Here is a 20142-nt window from a genome sequence, read left to right on the forward strand (position 1 = left end):
TAATATTTCGGTTTCTTTTTTCTATATTTACTTCTTGTTTAGTTTTTCTTATATTGTATATTTATTTATTCTAATATTATATATTATTTATTGATGCTAAGAGTTTCAAGACTCCTAAAACAAATGTTGTAATATGAGTGAAATATCGAACCAATTCCAAGGGATTTAAAGCACCAAGAATGCAAGTACTTCCTTAATCTAAGTGCAATCGAAGATTTGATGATTTCTAGAACCTAAAATGCAATAACTAAACAATAAAAACAGTAAATCAATGAACTTTCTTTTATGAGAAAGGAGAACTCATGGGTATAGGAATTTAGACCTTGGGTGATCAAGCTTCGAACTAAGGATGGCAACAATCAATCAAACTAATCAACCTTAAGCTTAGACACAATCTTAAACAAACTCTATGTCTAGAAGAATGCTCATTTGCTAACATATTTCAGACATCAAATATCTTTGGCTGGATAATATAAAAGCAATCATTAACAAACAAGTCTATTGGCTATCTTAACACTCTTAACAACAAATGTCTTTGGTAAAGTGTGTTAAGAGCTTAGGAGAGTTGACTCAGACATATCATCGAACACCTTGTGGGTGGGAGATGTCTAAAGATCAACTTTTGAGAGGCCAACTCAACAGATGCATTACGAATACTCTCCTAGGCAAGGAATAAGGTTTGATTTATACTAAAACATCCTAGAACTAACTTAATCACCCTAAATCTTCCTAACCCATGAATTCAATGGTGGATTACTCACTAAGGTTCATGATCATTCTTAAACCTATTTGAGGTTTCAGATTGATCATCAACAGAATAAGGAATCAATAAGATAAACAACAAGAACAATCGAATCAATGATCAAAAGAGATCAAGAAGTTTCAATAGAATGATGTTTACCAAGTAACAAAAGATAATCTGCCTGGTGGCTACAAAATGATAACTTAAACATAGGTTTAAAGTGTGTAAATCGTAAAGGGCAAAATAGTAATTTAACGTAAAACACGGTGCACAGCGGCTTGATGACAGGCCACTATGCCGCTGTGGGTAACAAGGCCGCTGGCTCTCGACGTGGAGCGGTATCCCGACTCATGGCCTCAAGGCCACTGTGCCCAAAAGCCGCTGGGAGGGTTATCAAGCAGCGGGATGAGATACCGCTGCAGAAAGCCGCGCCAGATTACGCAATTCTGTGTGATAAAATCACATTTTTAACGCAGCGGTTTCTTGTCACGCCATTAGGCCGCTGGGGCCGAAAAACCGCTGCAACACTTAGTGAAATAAGCACACGAGCTGGACCATCACTCTTGCTTCTAAAACACCTCTCAAACCTTCCATGATCACCATGTTGCATCTCCAACACCTGATAAGGACATGTGCAATGAAATGCATCCTAGATATGCCTAGATGATGCCTTTGATGATCAAAATGCATGCGAATATGAAGATAAAACAATGGAAATATGCAAGACATCAACTCCCCCAAACTTGTCCTTTACTTATCCTCAAATGAACTTTCTAGGACTCATAGGGGAAGAGGTTTGAAAGTGGGAGCTCATAGCCAAGAGAAATACTTCCTAACACTCAACTTGACATCCTAAAGAAACATAGCAAGTAGCAAAAGCACACTATCATGTTATACTCTAGCTTCTCTAGGCCTACCAATACCCTTATGCCTTTACACAAAATGCAATACTCATCAACCAACAAGTCTTCCTAACCAGCTCTCACATTGATTCACACACACACACACAAAGTGGATTCTCACAAATGGGTACATGATCTCAATCATTTGGCTAGGTAAACAAATGGTCTAAAGTGAATGAAGAGAAAGGTTCAAATGCATCATTTTAAAGTGGTTATCACTCAAGAACAAGGAGCTTGATCATAATGCAAAATTTATCTAAGATTAGAAGCAACTCATGCATACATGGATCCATTCTCATCATTCTACCCTTTTCCTAAGTGATTACAAGTTCTACCCCTATTCACTTCATTTCACAACCCAAATAGCAACTCATTTTCATGACTAACCCAATGAACAAGCTTTTTCTCTTTACTTAGCCTACTAGGGACAATTTTTGCTCAACTTAGCTCTTCTACTTCTCTTTTCCCTTCCCCACTATCTTATTGATTCTTCTTATCATTTTTTTTTCTTTTTGTTTTCTTTTTCTTCTTTTTTTTATTTAGAGGGAAGGAGTCAAATAGCACAATCTAGAGCTTTCTTTCCTTTTCATTCTAAAGTCCCTAAGGCTCATCTTTCTCAACTTTCTCACTACCCAAACCCAAGATACAAACTCATTTAGGATATACACCCAACCATCATCCTAGAAGCTAGCTCAAATAATGATCCTATGCTAGCAAGAGATGAGAACAAATCCATGTCGCCTCCAATACTCTCAAGATTTTGCACATGACAAGCTATCAGAAAAGGCCTCACTCAAGCAAATCAATGTTGGCTTCAAAGAAAGGTAAGGGCTCAAGGGTGAGGGAGTTCCATTTGGGTTAACAAAGAGTGGTACAATGGACAAAGATAACCCAAATGTGTATGAGAACCATGATCAAGTATGCAAATGCCCATAAGTGAGAGAAATTAAGTTCATTTAAGCCTAAGTTCAGATTGGAGCTGGTTTTCAGAACAATGTCAATGACAAGCAAGCACACAAGTTTCAAGAAGAATTTTCAAGGCTCGAAGCGTGCAAGGCTTTAAAGAGATGCTTAGGCTACTTGATATGCTTAACTAGGGTGTCACTTTGAGTGCAAAACAAGCTCTTTGCAAGGCATTTTAAATCATTGCTCCCTATGCAGATGGATGCGACCTATATGAATGCTTCTAGACTCAATCTTAAAGTGCAAATGATGCAAACTAAATGATTTTTTTTTTTTTTTTAATTTTTCAAATTTTTTTTTGGCTTTTCTATGCAAATAGGTATGTGAAATGCAAGACTCAATGCAAGACCATCAAAGCAAACAAGGTTAAATACTTGGTACCTCCCCCAAACTTAAGTCACACAGTCTCTGTGTTGTTAAGCTGAGGGAGATACCGAAAAGAAATCCTAAAAAGCAAAGAAAAGCTAGTATATACAAGGGAAGGTATGGAGATACCTGGCTAAGGATAGAAAGAGGAACCATCCGTGTCCCAATCGTCTGCAGTGGCGATGGATGGGGACTCGTTGGAAGACTCACGAGCAGGTGGAGGGCGGTTTCTGCGCTGTCTACGCAGCTCAGAATCTGGAGAGCGTGCAGATGCAGCTGTGTTGTAGAAAGAGGGCCGAGGAAGAGTAGAAGGCCCAGCAGTTGACATCACATCATCCCTTTGGCAACCTGAACTCAGAGTGGTACGTGCTAGTAGTGAAGTGACCTTTCTCATCTGTCTCTTGAGCACTTTGACTGACTGCTTCAGCTTGTGAATGGTCCTATCTTGCATCTTGTTCCACTTGAGCAGCTTAGCATTCTGAGAAAGAGCTTCGCGCAGACCGGCGCTCGTAGTGGCACCTCTATAAGGTTGGAAGTGGTATCGGTCTGTCCCATACAATGGACCTGGCGTCGTTGGTCCCTCATCATCAGCATCACTGGGTCTAGCTGTCCCAGAGGATTCTGCTCGTTCTCTCTTCTTCCTCTTGCGCGGGGCGTTGATGGGACCAAATTCAGGGTGGTCTTGTGGGACAAGATACCGAGGCTCTGGGTCAAACTCGATGTGCTCAGGAAGTGAGGTAAATGCTTCGTTAGGTAGGAGGAAGTAGGACTTAATGCTGGGGTCATAGGCGGAGTAGAACTGGTAGGCATACTGGACCCATGTTGTTCCTCCCAGGAACTTGGTCTTCTTCAAGTACGGGAGATCGATGTACTGAGCCTCTTTCTTCACTGGTCCTAGCTTAGTCCCAACTGCTGCTAAGATAGGTGTGATGAGGTTTCCAATAAGTAGCTTTGGTGTGCCATCATCGTTCGTCCAAGCCCAATACTTATAGTAGATGAATCTCCTCACAAGAACTCCTATCAGTCCCAAATCCTTGTATTGCTGCAGAGTTGTGGTCTGTAGTTTACCATGCCCATCCAGAGTAAGAAGTGCTAGTCCCAAGAGTTTCAATTCATCTTCATTTACTCCTCCAGGTTCTCTTCTGCAGAATAAGGTATGACTGAGTATCTTTGCGGCATATCTCACCCCTGGGCTTGTGATTTCATTGCACTTATCACTGCCAGGATCCCGTGCTCCTTCAGCAATCCAAGTCCAAACATCATTTGAGATCAAGGTGGATGAAGGTAAGCGTGATTTTGCATCATCCGACAGTCCAAAGATAGAACTGAGCTGCTTAAAACCCATCCTGTGGAGCTTCCCTTTGACCTTGAAGACAATGTGCCCAAACCCCTCCTGCTCATCATACTCATCATGGAAGACTGCTGAAACTGAGGCCAAGAACTGATAGGAGACTTCCTCATGTATTGGATAAGCCATTCCAAGAAAGGATTCCATGCCCATGTTGCGGAGGAGGAGCCGCACGTCTTCAAGGATCCCGAGTGTTCGCAGAGCGGAGATATCTGGAAACCTCATTGAAGCTAGCGGGATCTTTTTGATGTGCGCTAGCAACTTAGTGTAGGGCGGAATGTTATCAACTCGTCTCTCTGGCTCTTCCTCTTCAACAACTGGAGCTTCTTCTTCAATTTCGGTCGTTGATTTAAGAGCTTCTTCTATCTCCCTTTCAGTATCAACCTCAGCTTCGTGCTCCTCTCTGGTTTTGTGGCGGCTCACACGGAGCTCTCGAGGAGGTTTCCGCCGGAACACGGGAGTGCGGGCTTCTCTTTCTGGTGGGTCTTGAAAACTTGATGCTATTCCCTTTCCTTTAGTCTCCTTTGTTCCTTTCCCCTTATCTCTCGTCATCGCGTTCTGCAAAACAAACACTTAGAAGTGTGTAAGTGACATGGGAATCAATCATCACACAAAACACTAAACTCTCTCAAAACACAATTGAACACGATTTTCACCAACCCAACTCATCAAACAAGCTAATTAGAACACGAACATCAGTTTTAAAGCAAGAAATCGAGCATGCAATTCAAAATTTCGAAACCTTTTTTTTTTTTTTTTAGATTGCAGCCGATTCACAATACCTTAGCTTGATTTAGATGAAAATTGATTGGAGATGGTGAAAGAGGAGGGAAATTCGGGATCTCAGCAACAAAAATCAATGGATTTGGTTGAGAGATGAGAGAGTTGTGTTCTTGAGAGTGTTGGAGAAGAGAGAGATAGTTAGAAGAGGGTGAAGTGAGGGAGAGAGATGAGTCGAGGGTTTTGAGGTGTAAACCGGTTTGGTTCAATTGATTTGAACCGGAAATCAGAGAAGTGACACTTACCTGGTACACGCAGCGGTTTTATGGCGCGGGACAGAAGGCCGCTGGGACCGAAGAACCGCTGGGAGGGTTATCAAGCAGCGGGATGAGATACCGCTGCAGAAACCCGCGCCAGATTACGCAATTCTGTGTGATAAAATCACATTTTTAACGCAGCGGTTTCTTGTCACGCCATTAGGCCGCTGGGGCCGAAAAACCGCTGCAACACTTCGCACACAGACCACGTCTCTTGATCTACTCCAAGCTTCCCAACTGTTTTGCAACACCTAATAGACAAAAACTAGACCGAAAAACGATCTACAAAATCAAAGAAAATAAAATTATATACAAGGATAGACATGGGATTTCCTCCCAAGTGAGCTTGTTTTAAGTCTCTAGCTTGACTTTACCTCCTTCGGGGTTAGGCCGGGGTGGGATCAGAAAGTGGAGTTGAGACTCCACCTTCCTTTGGTGCTGTGGCCATGTAGAGCTTAACTCTTTGCCCGTTGACTGTGAAGTCTCTTCCATCAGCACCCCACAAAACAATAGCCCCATAAGGTCTAATTTCCTTGACCTTGAATGGACCGGACCACCTTGACTTGAGCTTTCCTGGGAATACTTCAGCCTAGAGTTGTAAAGAAGGACTTGGTCTCCTTCCTTGAACTCTCTTTTCAGAATGCTCTTGTCATGGAAAGCCTTGGTCTTTTCCTTATAGATCCTTGAATTTTCAAAAGCATCCATCCTTATCTCATCAAGCTCATGGAGCTGAAAAAGTCTCTTTTCCTTGGCACTCTTGATGTCAAAGTTTAGCAACTTCACTGCCCATAGTGCCTTGTACTCAAGCTCCACTAGCAAATGACAAGGCTTCCCATACACAAGGTTGAAAGGTGTGGTTCCCAAAGGTGTCTTGTAAGCTGTCCTATAAGCCCAAAGTGCATCATCAAGTTTAGTAGACCAATCCTTCCTTGTAATCCCCACAATCTTCTCCAGAATGGACTTGATCTCTCTGTTAGAAACCTCAACATGACCACTTGTCTGAGGATGGTAAGGAGTTGCTACCTTGTGCTTCACACCTTTCTTCTTGAGAAGTCCTTCAATCAGTTTGTTGATAAAGTGAGAGCCCCCATCACTGATCACAACCCTTGGGACTCCAAACCTTGGGAAGATGACACTCTTGAACATCTTGGTTACCACCTTGGCATCATTGGTGGGACTTGCTATGGCTTCCACCCATTTTGAAACATAATAAACAGCCACAAGGATGTATTTGTTGCCATGAGATGATGGGAATGGTCCCATGAAGTCAATACCCCACACGTCAAACACTTCAACTTCAAGGATGGGATTCTGAGGCATCTCATTCCTCTTGGTAATGTTTCCTTTTCTTTGGCATGAATCACACCTCAAAACAAAATCTTGTGTATCCTTGAACATGTGTGGCCACCAGAATCCTGCTTGTAGCACTTTTGCAACAGTCTTGAAGGTGGCAAAGTGACCTCCATAAGATGATCCATGACAGTGTGTAAGGATCCCTTCAACTTCTTCATTGGCAACCACTCTTCTGTAGAGCTGATCTTTGCAGAGAATGTAGAGGTAAGGCTCGTCCCAATAGTATCTCTTCACATCCTTGAAGAACTTCTTCTTGGCATAGCCCACAAGATTCAAAGGTTCTTTTCCTGTGGCTAAGTAGTTCACCAAATCAGCATACCAAGGTTCCTTCTCTTCAGTAGCTTTAACCTCTTCAAGCTTTCTACCAGTCTTACAAGCTGCCATCACTGCTCCAATAGCCATGATCTGCTCTTCTGGAAGTCCCTCATCAATAGGAACGCCACATTCTATTTCCAGTCTAGACAAGTGATCAGCTACACCGTTTTCAACTCCAGGCTTGTCTCTAATCTCCAAATCAAACTCTTGGAGCAAAAGGATCCATCTCAAAAGCCTCGGTTTTGCATCTTTCTTGGCCAAAAGGTGTCTCAAAGCTGCATGATCTGTGTAGACAATGACTTTAGACCCCACCAAATAGCTCCTGAACTTCTCAAATGCAAATACAATGGCTAGCATCTCCTTCTCAGTTGTGGCATATTTCATCTGAGCATCATTCAAGGTTTGGCTGGCATAGTAGATCACATGAGTCTTGCCATCTTTCTTCTGGCCCAAGACAGCTCCCACAGCATAGTCACTAGCATCACACATGATCTCAAAGGGTAGACTCCAATCTGGTGGCTGGACAATGGGAGCATTTACAAGCTCATTCTTCAACTTCTTGAAAGCTTCTAGACATTCCTTACCAAAGAGAAAGATCTCTTCCTTGCATAACAGTCTAGTGAGTGGCCTGGCGATCTTGGAGAAGTCCTGAATGAACCTTCTATAGAAACCAGCATGCCCCAAGAAGCTCCTGATGTCTTTCACTGTCTTTGGGGGAGCCAAACTGACCATCACATCAATTTTTGCTTTGTCTACCTCAATCCCCTTCTCTGATATCTTGTGTCCAAGAACTATCCCTTCCTTAACCATGAAGTGACACTTCTCCCAGTTGAGCACAAGGTTGGTGTCTTCACATCTCTGTAGGACCCTGCACAAATTAGACAAACAAGCAGAAAACGAAGATCCGTAGACAGAGAAGTCATCCATAAACACCTCCACAACATCCTCAATAAGATCAGAGAAAATCGACATCATGCACCTTTGGAAGGTGGCTGGAGCATTGCACAGCCCAAATGGCATCCTTCGATAAGCAAAGGTACCATAGGGGCATGTGAATGTCGTTTTCTCTTGATCATTGGGATGTATGGGTATTTGGAAGAACCCTGAATACCCGTCAAAAAAACAATAGAACGGATGATTTGCAAGTCTCTCAAGCATCTGATCAATAAATGGCAATGGGAAGTGATCTTTTCTAGATGCAGAGTTCAGTTTTCGGTAATCAATGCACATTCTATGTCCTGTGATGGTTCTTGTGGGTATTAATTCATCTTTATCATTTTTCACAACAGTGATCCCACCCTTCTTTGGAACCACATGCACAGGAGATACCCATTTAGAATCTGAAATAGGGTAAATCACACCAGCATCTAAGAGTTTAAGAATCTCCTTCTTTACAACATCCTTCAGGTTAGGATTTAACCTTCTTTGATGCTCGATAGAAGTCATTGATTCATCCTCAAGATGTATCCTATGCATGCACAAAGTGGGTGAGATCCCTTTGATATCATCAAGGGAGTAACCTATTGCTTTTCTAAACCTTTTAAGTGTTTTCAAAAGTTCAGCAAGCTCAGGTTCAGTAAGTTCACTACTCACAATGACAGGATAGGTCTCATTAGGGCCAAGGAATGCATACCTTACACCATGGGGGAGTGGTTTGAGCTCCACCTTGGGTGCCTTAAGCTCGCTCCAGTCATCTTGCTGGGTGTTCTCTTGTTGAGTCACTGAAGCTACTTGATGGACCTGGTGTGGCAGCTCTTCGTACTGAACTTTACCCTTAAACCCCTTGTGTGAATCCAGCATCATCCCATAGGCTGTACTCTTCAGGTTCTCAATCACTTCAGCCCCTTTTTCCACTGTCAAAGCCAGCTGTAGAGGATCTTCTAGAGACAGCTCTTCAAGGAGTTCATCAGCCAGAGCATCCATCTCTTCAATGTAGAAGATTTGTCCTTGCACAGTTGGTTTCTTCATAACCTCCTTGATGTCAAAGTGGAGAATGTGTCTCTTACCCAAGTGGAGATCAATCTTGCCTTCTTTCACATTCACAATAGCTCCAGCTGTAGCTAAGAAAGGTCTCCCAAGGATTAAGGGATCTTGAGCTTCTTCACCCATCTCAAGTACCACAAAATCTGTAGGGATTTCACAGTTTCCGACCATAAGAGGAAGGTCTTCCAAGATGCCAACAGGGTATTTCACTGAACGATCAGCCAACACCAATGAGAGTCTACACTTCTTGTACTGAGTGAAACCAAGCTTCTTTGCAACTGACAAAGGCATCAAGCTGACACTAGCTCCCAAATCGCAGAGACATCTCTCAAAAACCATAGGTCCAAGAGCACAAGGCGTGAAGCATCCTGGGTCCTCTAGTTTCTTTGGAACATCAAGTCTCTGAATGATGGCATTACACTCATGAGTGAGGATCATCATACCTTGCATCTCCTTCTTCTTTGCAGCTACAGCATCTTTTAGGAACTTACTGTATTGAGGAACCAGCATGAAAGCATCAATGATGGGCATTGTGATCTGAACTTCACTCATCTGCTTTTCAAACAAGGCTTTGTACTTCTCCAGCAGCTGCTTCTTGAACCTTCCAGGGAATGGAAGTTTGGGCTCATAAGGAGGGGGAACAAAAGGATTCTCAGTTGCTGGAGCAGCAGCTTGACCATCTTTCACTGTTTGCTTCTCTTCTCCCACCTTTCCTTTGCCTTTGGCTTCCACAATCTTCTCTAAGATCTCATCATTGATCTTCTCATCCACAATCACAACCTCATCATCAATGTTGATGGCTACTCCCCCACCTTGTTTCTCAGCATCCTTGGTGAGAGTTGGAGGAGGCAACTGCTTGCCACTCCTAAGGGTAACAGCCTTCATTGTTTCTTTGGGGTTTTGCTCAGGTTTTCCAGGTAGAGAACCTTGCTGGCGGTTTTGGTGAGTAGTCAAGGAGGCAAACTGGTTCTCCAAGGCCTTGAACTTGTTGTTGAGCTCATTGTAGCTACCATCAATCTTGTTGTGGAGATTCTTGAGTTCATAGCCAACATGCTTTTCACTTCTAGTTTGAGACTCCAAGATTTGTTTCAGTAGAATATATGTGCTGCTGGCTGGAGGAGCAGAACTAGAAGGATGAGCTTGCTGCTGAGAAGATGGGTTTCCTTTGTTGGGAAAACCAGGAGGAGGATTCTGCTGAGGCTGAGAGTTGCCTTGCTGGTTGCTCCTAGGCTGGTAACCATTCTGGTGGTTGTTTGGGTAAGATCGCTGTTGGTAGTTGTTGTACTGAAAATTGGGCTCCTTCTTGTACCAACTGCCATTGTTGTTGATGAAACATAGTTCTTCTTGACCCTCCAAACCATCAACTTCATTAGCACCAGGAGGTGCTTCTTGTGCTGGGTTACCAACGAAGTTCAGCTGCTCTTGTGTAGCCTTATCAGCAATCAGAATGTCGATCTTATCCTGTAAAGCCTTTAACTCTTTCCTCGTCTGCTTGTCATCAGTTCTATCTCCTCTGTCATGGTCTCCACTGTAGACTGCGTCACTCTTCACCATGTTGTCAACCAGCTCCTCTGCATCTGCTTCAGTTCTCCCCAAGAAGAACCCATTACTTGCAGTATCCAATCTGGATCTGCACTTAGGAAGTGCACCCCTGTAGAAGGTGCTCAGCAAGCTCTCTTTGGAGAAACCATGGTGTGGACACTGAGCTTGATAGCCCTTAAATCTCTCCCAAGCTTCACTGAAGCCTTCCAAGTTCTTCTGCTGGAAACTGGATATTTCGTTTCTTAGCTTAGCAGTTCTTGAAGTAGAGAAGAACTTCTCCAAGAATGCTCTCTTGCAGTCATCCCAGGTGGTGATGGAGTCGCTAGGTAGAGACTTCTCCCACTGACGTGCCTTATCTCCCAGAGAAAAAGGGAATAGCTTGAGTTTGAAGGCATCCTCGGACACACCATTGGTCTTTGACAAACCATAGTAGCTGTCAAACTTGTCCAAGTGATCAAATGGGTCTTCTACAGCCAAGCCATGATACTTGTTGTTCTCGATCACGTTGAGGAGTCCTGGTTTGACCTCAAAGTTGTTAGCCTCCACAGCTGGGGCTCTGATGCCAAGCCTATGACCATTGATGTTGGGACGATCATAGGTACCAATCGGTCGAGCAGGTCGCGGAGGGTGCTGAGGGTTAACCCCTTGACCGTTTGCAGGTGGATCCATATCGATGTCCTGCTGAGCTCTTCTCTGTCTCGATATACCCCTTTCAAGTGCTCTGATGTCAGGTACAAGTGAAACTAGGTCTGATGTGCCCTTGCTCCTCAAGTTCATACACCTGAAATTAAAAGAGGGATGAAAATGTAGAATCAGTAAACAGAAAAAGAAAAGTGACTTAGTCTCAAGCAAGTGACTAAATCTCAATGTTTAAATCAACTCGGAATTTGGCAACGGCGCCAATTTGATGCTAAGAGTTTCAAGACTCCTAAAACAAATGTTGTAATATGAGTGAGATGTCGAACCAATTCCAAGGGATTTAAAGCACCAAGAATGCAAGTACTTCCTTAATCTAAGTGCAATCGAAGATTTGATGATTTCTAGAACCTAAAATGCAATAACTAAACAATAAAAACAGTAAATCAATGAACTTTCTTTTATGAGAAAGGAGAACTCATGGGTATAGGAATTTAGACCTTGGATGATCAAGCTTCGAACTAAGGATGGCAACAATCAATCAAACTAATCAACCTTAAGCTTAAACACAATCTTAAACAAACTTTATGTCTAGAAGAATGCTCATTTGCTAACATATTTCAGACATCAAATATCTTTGGCTGGATAATATAAAAGCAATCATTAACAAACAAGTCTATTGGCTATCTTAACACCCTTAACAACAAATGTCTTTGGTAAAGTGTGTTAAGAGCTTAGGAGAGTTGACTCAGACATATCATCGAACACCTTGTGGGTGGGAGATGTCTAAAGACAACTTTTGAGAGGCCAACTCAACAGATGCATTACGAATACTCTCCTAGGCAAGGAATAAGGTTTGATTTATACTAAAACATCCTAGAACTAACTTAATCACCCTAAATCTTCTTAACCCATGAATTCAATGGTGGATTACTCACTAAGGTTCATGATCATTCTTAAACCTATTTGAGGTTTCAGATTGATCATCAACAGAATAAGGAATCAATAAGATAAACAACAAGAACAATCGAATCAATGATCAAAAGAGATCAAGAAGTTTCAATAGAATGATGTTTACCAAGTAACAAAAGATAATCTGCCTGGTGGCTACAAAATGATAACTTAAACATAGGTTTAGAGTGTGTAAATCGTAGAGGGCAAAATAGTAATTTAACGTAAAACACGGTGCACAGCGGCTTGATGACAGGCCACTATGCCGCTGTGGGTAACAAGGCCGCTGGCTCTCGACGTGGAGCGGTATCCCGACTCATGGCCTCAAGGCCGTTGTGCCCAAAAGCCGCTGGGAGGGTTATCAAGCAGCGGGATGAGATACCGCTGCAGAAAGCCGCGCCAGATTACGCAATTCTGTGTGATAAAATCACATTTTTAATGCAGCGGTTTCTTGTCACGCCATTAGGCCGCTGGGGCCGAAAAACCGCTGCAACACTTAGTGAAATAGGCACACGAGCTGGACCATCACTCTTGCTTCTAAAACACCTCTCAAACCTTCCATGATCACCATGTTGCATCTCCAACACCTGATAAGGACATGTGCAATGAAATGCATCCTAGATATGCCTAGATGATGCCTTTGATGATCAAAATGCATGCGAATATGAAGATAAAACAATGGAAATATGCAAGACATCATTTATATTTCTAATAATGTATATTACTTATCATTTATTTTCTATACATTTTTCAGATAGATCTTTAATTAAGTTTTTTTATTTCTTAATTGTATATTTACTTATTGTTTACATTTTCTTATAATGTATATTTATTTATTATAATTTTCTTGCTTTTATATTCAATAATAATATTATGATAGATGTTTAATGTAATATTTCTATTTCTTATAATGTATGCTTGTTTTTAATTGTATATTTAATTAAAAAATATTTGAAAAAGTAAAACTATAATTCTTTCAGATAGATCTTTAGTGTGTTTTTTCATTTCTTATATTTTATATTTATTTATTTATTATTGTTTCTTATATTGTGTATCTACTTATTCTAATAGTACGATAGATGTTTAATTTAATATTATATTTCTTATATTGTACATTTATTTATTTTATTTTTTATAGTGTATATTTACTTATAAAAATATTTGGAAATAATAAAATTGTAAAACTATACATTTCACATATATGTCTAATGTAGTTTTTCCCTTTTGATATTGAATTGTAAAACTATACATTTCACATATATGTTTAATGTAGTTTTTCAATTTCCTATATTTTATATTTAATTATTATTTATTTTTCTTATATTTTATATTTAATTATTCTAATTATTATTCTATTATTTCAAATAGTAATATTACGATATATTTTTAATATAATATTTCTATTTATTATATTTTATATTATTATTTATTTTACCATAAATATTTCTGATAGATATTTAATGTAGTTTTTCTATTTCTTATATTTTATATTTAATTATTATTTATTTTTTATTCTAATATTATAATAGATATTTAATGTAATATTGTTTATTTATTTTTCTATTCTATATTTACTTATTATTTATTATACTACACCTTTTTCAGATAAATGTTTGATTTAGCTTTTTTATTTTTGATATTTTATATTTACTTTTTTTATTATTTCTTATATTTTATATTTATTTATTCAATTTGTTTTACTTTTATATCAAATGATAATATTACGATAGATATTTAATGTAATATTTTTGTTTCTTATATTATATTTTCTTATTTTTTAGTTTTTCTTATATTGTATATATAATTATTTTAATATTACGATAGATGTTTAATATAATATTTATATATTATACATTTTTCAGATAGATGTTTAGTGTAGTTTTTCAGTTCCTTATAGTGTATATTTACTTATTCTAATAAGTTTTATTTTATATCCAATGGTAATATTGCAATAGATTTTAATGTAATATTTATATATCTTGTAATGTATATTTACTTATTTTTAATTATTTATTTTACTATAAATTTTTCAGATAGATATTTATGCAGTTTTTAAATTTCTTATATTACATATCTAAATGTATATTTATTTGTATTCTAATATTATGATAAATATTTAAAGTAATATTTTTATTTATCATATTCTATATTCTATATTACTTATTATTTAGTTTTTATACATTTTCAGATAAATGTCTCTCTTTTTTTCCATTTTTGATATTGTATATTTATTTTTGTTTATTTTTCTTATATTTTATATTTACTATTTCTATTTTTTCATTTATGTCAAATGATAATATTATATTAGATGTTTAATGTAATATTTCTATTGCTTATATTATATTTGGTATTGTTTAGTTTTTTATATTGTATATTTAATTATTCCAATATTAAGAAAGATGCTTAATATATTATTTTTATTTCTTTTATTGTATATATATATATATATTTATTATTAATTTTATGATAATTGTTTCAGAGAGATGTTCAATTTAGTTTTTTCATTTATTTATTGTGTATTTACTTATTCTTAATTTATTATTATATTTTATATTTATTTATTCTAAATTTCTTGTTTCTATATCAAATCATAAGATTAAGATAAATGTTTAATGTAGTATTTTTATTTCTTATAGTGTTTGCTTGTTTCTCTTATATTGTATATTTAACTATAAAAATATCTGGAAATAACTAAAATATAAAAATATACATTTTTCAGATAGATGGTTAATGTTGTGTTTCAATTTTTTTATATTTTAATTTTACTTATTATTATTTTTTCTTATATTGTATATTTACTTATAAAAATATTTGAAAATAATAAAATATATATTTTTCAGAGAGATGTTTAATGTAGTTTCTTCATATCTTATATTTTATATTTACTTATTATTTTTCTATATTCTATATTTACTTATTCTAATTGTTTTGTTTTTGTATCAAGTTGTAATATTTCGACTGATGTTTAATGTAAAATTTTATTTCTTTTATTTTATTTAATATTTATTTTATTATATATTTTCAGAAAGGTGTTTAATGTAGTTTTTCTATTTCTTATATTGTATATTACTTATTATTTATTTTCTGATATTTTATCTTTACTTATTCTAATATTCTAGTATTATAATAGATGTTTGATGTAATATTTTCTTGTTTTATATATTTACTTATTATTTATTTTACTATACATTTTTCAGATAGATGTCTAGTTTAGTTTTTTATTTCTTATATTGTATATTTACTCTTTATATTTTTCGTATACTGTATATTTATTTATTCTATTTTTTTAGTTTTATATCATATGATAATATTATGTTAGATGTTCAATATAATGTTTATATTTTTATATTGTATATTTACTTATTCTATTATTGCAATAAATGTTTAATATAATGTTTATATTTCTTATATTGTATATTAACTTGTTATTTAGTTTACTTTAAATTTTTAAGGTAGATTTTTAATCAGTTCTCTAATTCTTAATTGTATTTTTACTTATTTTTATTTTTCTTATATTGTATATTTACTTATTCTAATTTTTTATTTTATGTCGAATAAAAATATTACGATAGATTTAATGTAATATTTCTATTTTTAATGTATATTTACTTATTATTTATTTATGCATATATTATATACTTTTTTATTTATTTTTATTTTTAATAATAATGTCACGTGGCATCTTCTCGAGATATTTTTTTCGCTGATGTGGACGATCTGAGGAGCTTCAAAAGACTCTTTTTATTAGTATAGATACTAAGTTAAAAAAATATGTTGTAAACTAATGGGAATAATAGTTGTATCTTATTCATAATCATAAAGTCTCCTTATATAGGGAATTACACGTTCGTAGAAATAATCCCAAAGTAAAAAGGAAAACAGCCATAAGTAGATAAATGGAAAGAGCTAGTCGACTATAACATAAACGAATGGGCTGGTTTGGGCTGGTTATGGTCGTCCACCATGGGATTTATAACACTCCCCCTTGGACGACATAACCAATCAAAGTTTGTAATACGCTTTGGATGTTGCCTCATTAAAACTTTAGTAGGAAAACCCAATAGGATAAAATCATGGTGAAGGAAAAAGAGTACAACATGTATTACTCTCCATGTTGAGTAGATCTCTGGATGTCAGTAACACCTTAGTAATTAGATCCACCAAATCCTCGCTTGAGTGAACTTGGACGGACAAACAACATGTATCACCAAAACTAATTTACCCTTCTTCGGGTCGGTTAGTATCATATGGACCCAAATCTTTAGTTCCTTGTAGGTAACAAAAATATGTATAATCCTGTTCTAGTGCCTTTAGGTCGATCATGAGCTACATCTAGCTAATAGATTACGGCAAATTATTTATCTAGCCTTGTACGGCTCGCCAAATCTGTCAAAACTTTATGGCATTTAGACATGGCATTTCAGGACCAAGGATCTCCTCATTTTCTTCTTTAGCACTTTTTGAGCATATCAAGAAGTCCAATGTAAATTATCAAACTTTGATTTAGTCCATATGCTCTAAGCTTACGTAAGCTTAGTTCATATCAAACTTCTTGAGCACATTATCTATGTATGTCATTTGATGCATAAGGATTTTCTTTTCAAGGTGCTCAATGTATAATCCAATATATAATCTTGTTTTCCCAAAACCTTTCATGTTGAATTCAAATTCTTTTATGATGTATTCTATCTTTGGGAAATTTCTCCAGAGGTTCCTAGGATATTCAAGTCGTTTACATAAAAGATATTCAATATTGTTCTCGAGAACTTGATGTGTTCGCTAGTTCGATACCCTCTGGAACTTTCACATAAATTTCGTTATCCAGTAGACCGTATAGATATGTATTTTATTTGCCAGACTTATAAGGAATAAGAATGTCGTTGCATCCACCACATAGGAGTATATCTCCTTTATAATTGATTCCAGGTCTTTGTGAGAACCTTATGCAATTTCGCCATTCTTATTATGTTTTCTCACCAAAGACTTACTTATGTCCAACTGGTTTGACTACATCTCTTCTCTTAAGAGATTTCATATACCATGTCTTATAGCATTATCAATTTGCTTAATCAATTTCTCTGAGTAATTTCTCTGAGTGCACTCTATGATAGACGTTGGTTTCATGATCCTCGCTTTTGTCAAGCGCTTTTGTATTCAAATATTATATCATCATCATCGACGCCGATATTATTTTACCGGTTCCATTTATAATCCATACATGACATAATGCATTTAGATCTTATTATTTTCAGGTACCTGATCTTTATGCATGGTCATGTCTATGATTTTCTTTGCACAACCTTAATTTTGGATCTGCCATTTCAATTTTATGTTCTTCTTATTTTTGAGTAATACATGTATGGAACCGTCTTATCTTAACTAAGTCCAATATCAAATTTATTAGAGCATAACCCGCTGGTATATTTCAGTTTGGGTCATCAAACATGTCTGGCAATTGACTTGTTTAAGTTCTGAGAGTGATTCATTCTTTGGACTCTTATTCTATATTCATATTTGAGGATCATTATTCATTCTCGAAATCGTTTACCAGCTTATTATTTATCTTCCTAATGTTGGGTATACGGATTTATCTAATCCATGGCTTAGCTTTAATCATATCTCTCATGGCCTTATGTATTCTTATGGAGATTTATATCCAACGTATACACTTAATTCAATTTCAGATCCTATCTTATAACTTTTTGGTGGAGCAACTTATTTAAGTTCTCTATATGGAAACATTAATTCTTGACCCTTTATCAAATTCATGGGAGAGTCTCTATTTGTTCTTTGGCATTATGTGAACAAATTTTGCTGCAACTTATAAGGATTCATAAATCCACCGGTATCACCAATTACTTCTGCAAACTTATTGCAGATTTTGACAAGGATATGTACAACCATATGTCGTCACATATGATGGATGATCAGTCCATCCGTGGGTGATCAAGCCCACGAAATTCCTTGCTTATTTTCGAAATATCATGATGAATACTCATATTATCAATTCCCTTATTCAAAGGGGCAGCATATCTTAAACCATTCAATAGAATGTCGCATACTTAACCGGAATGACATGACCGGTTTGCCAATCATTAATCTCCATATAATATTTATGCTATGCAATTTCGTTTTCAGATTTGATTTTGTCCGAGTTCTATTTGGGCTATTGTTGTCGTGGATGCTTAACTTATTTAGGGATTTTGGGATTCTCTGATTCTTCCCCTCAAGATAATAACACTTAATGTTCATTTATCTTGTATTGAATCCCAAACTTAGGTAATTTAATATCCAATTTTGTTTCCTTAGACAATAATTTTGAAAACATCATGCATTAAATAAATCAAAGTGTGCAACAAATAGCCAGACATAAATTAAGTCTGAATAGATTAACAGGGGTTTAAATTCGGCCAAGATTTTAAGTTTGGCTAAGATATAGATTCGGCTAAGATGATTTTACCAAAGTGCTTTGGCCAAGAGATTTCATATTTGGCTAAGGTTTCACATTTGGCCAAGATAATATCAATTCGACCAAGAGATTCTATTAGTTTGCCTAGATTTCATATTTGGCCAATAGAAATTTTAATTTGGCCAAGGGATTTCTTATTTGGCCAACGTTTCACCTTTGTGGCCAAGGAAAAATGGTTAATGTTTGTCTTTGGCCAAGCTTTTGCCTTCGGTCAAGGTCTTTTAAGGTTGGCCAAGAGAATTTAGACTTTGCATTGGATCAATATTTAAGCTAGGCCAAGCTTCTACATTTGGCCAAGGCTTTAAAGATCATGCGATTGTTCATTAGGCCAAACATAATTTTCGGCCAGGCCATATCCGAATGGTTCTAGGATTCTTATAGATTTCGGCCAAGGAGTAATTTTATGATCAGATTTTAAGTTTTAAACAAGTGATCATGTCTTAAATTTGGCTAAGATTTCATTTGGCCAAGGCTTTGAGAAACGATCATACAAATGTTCATATGAACATGTATAGTCTTGGCCAAGCCAAATCCAAACAGTTTTAGGATTTGGTTATGTGTTTCAGATTTGCTAGATTTTTCAGCATATGATTCAAGGTTTAAAACACACATATAGGCCCGACAATGTAATCGAATCAAGTTTAGCATATGATGAAGTTTTGATCCTACGGCCAAGCTTTTAATCATGCGGATAGGATTTCATGCAATCTCTATGTTTTAAACAAGTAAGGCATCATTTTCAAAATCAGATTTGGATCATGTGAGCATGTGACTGAGAAAATTAAATCTAGGTTCCATGCTGCATGCAATTGGATTTTATCTTTAACAATCAATCTAGATTTTAATATATTTTTTTAGCATGCGAGCTAGGCGATCAAACAAATCAGATTTTAGATTTGAAGCATGCAAATCAGATTTGGTTAATATCTACGATTCAGATTTTAAACATATCATGTGATCATGCAACCAAATCAGATTTCGATCAATAGCATGTGATCAAGACAATTACTATTTCTAATAGGATTTAATCATGCGATTTCAATTTCCTAGGTCTAATCGATTTTTAATCAATTAGCATATGAATAATTTCAATCTAATCATGAATTTTTTTTTAATCCTAGGTTTCATATGATCAAATTCTGGAATTCTAATTTAAATTTATTAAGTTTTAAGTTTTCAGGAAATTCCAATAAACATGCAATCAGATTTTAGGTTAAATTAATTCAAATCCTAATTCTAATAGGATTTAGACACAAGAACATGTAATTATTCTTAGTCTAATTATGCAACCTCAAACATGTAATTATGCATGAAAAAATATCAAGTTATACAAGCATAAAATTGGCCAAGATAAAACCCTAACAACTTTGTAACAACATTGTAACAACCTTCCTATTTTTTAAGGGTTCTAGATTTTAGCATGCAATTTCAGTTTTAATGTTTATGTTTCAATTTATAACATTAAACATGTAATTTCTATTAGAGATCAGATCAAACAATTAGGTTTTATCAATCCTAACATGTGATTAACAAAA

General features: G+C 36.4%; 1 non-coding gene across 1 annotated transcript; it reads left to right on the forward strand.

The window, feature by feature from the left end:
- The first annotated feature begins 10693 nt into the window (after positions 1–10693).
- Positions 10694–10800, forward strand: LOC130500449 (small nucleolar RNA R71). Its single transcript, XR_008939074.1, has one exon. It is a non-coding gene; the product is annotated as a small nucleolar RNA R71 (small nucleolar RNA).
- Positions 10801–20142: the final 9342 nt, after the last annotated feature.

The sequence above is a fragment of the Raphanus sativus genome, chromosome 9, assembly GCF_000801105.2.
Source record: "Raphanus sativus cultivar WK10039 chromosome 9, ASM80110v3, whole genome shotgun sequence".
NCBI lineage: Eukaryota > Viridiplantae > Streptophyta > Magnoliopsida > Brassicales > Brassicaceae > Raphanus > Raphanus sativus.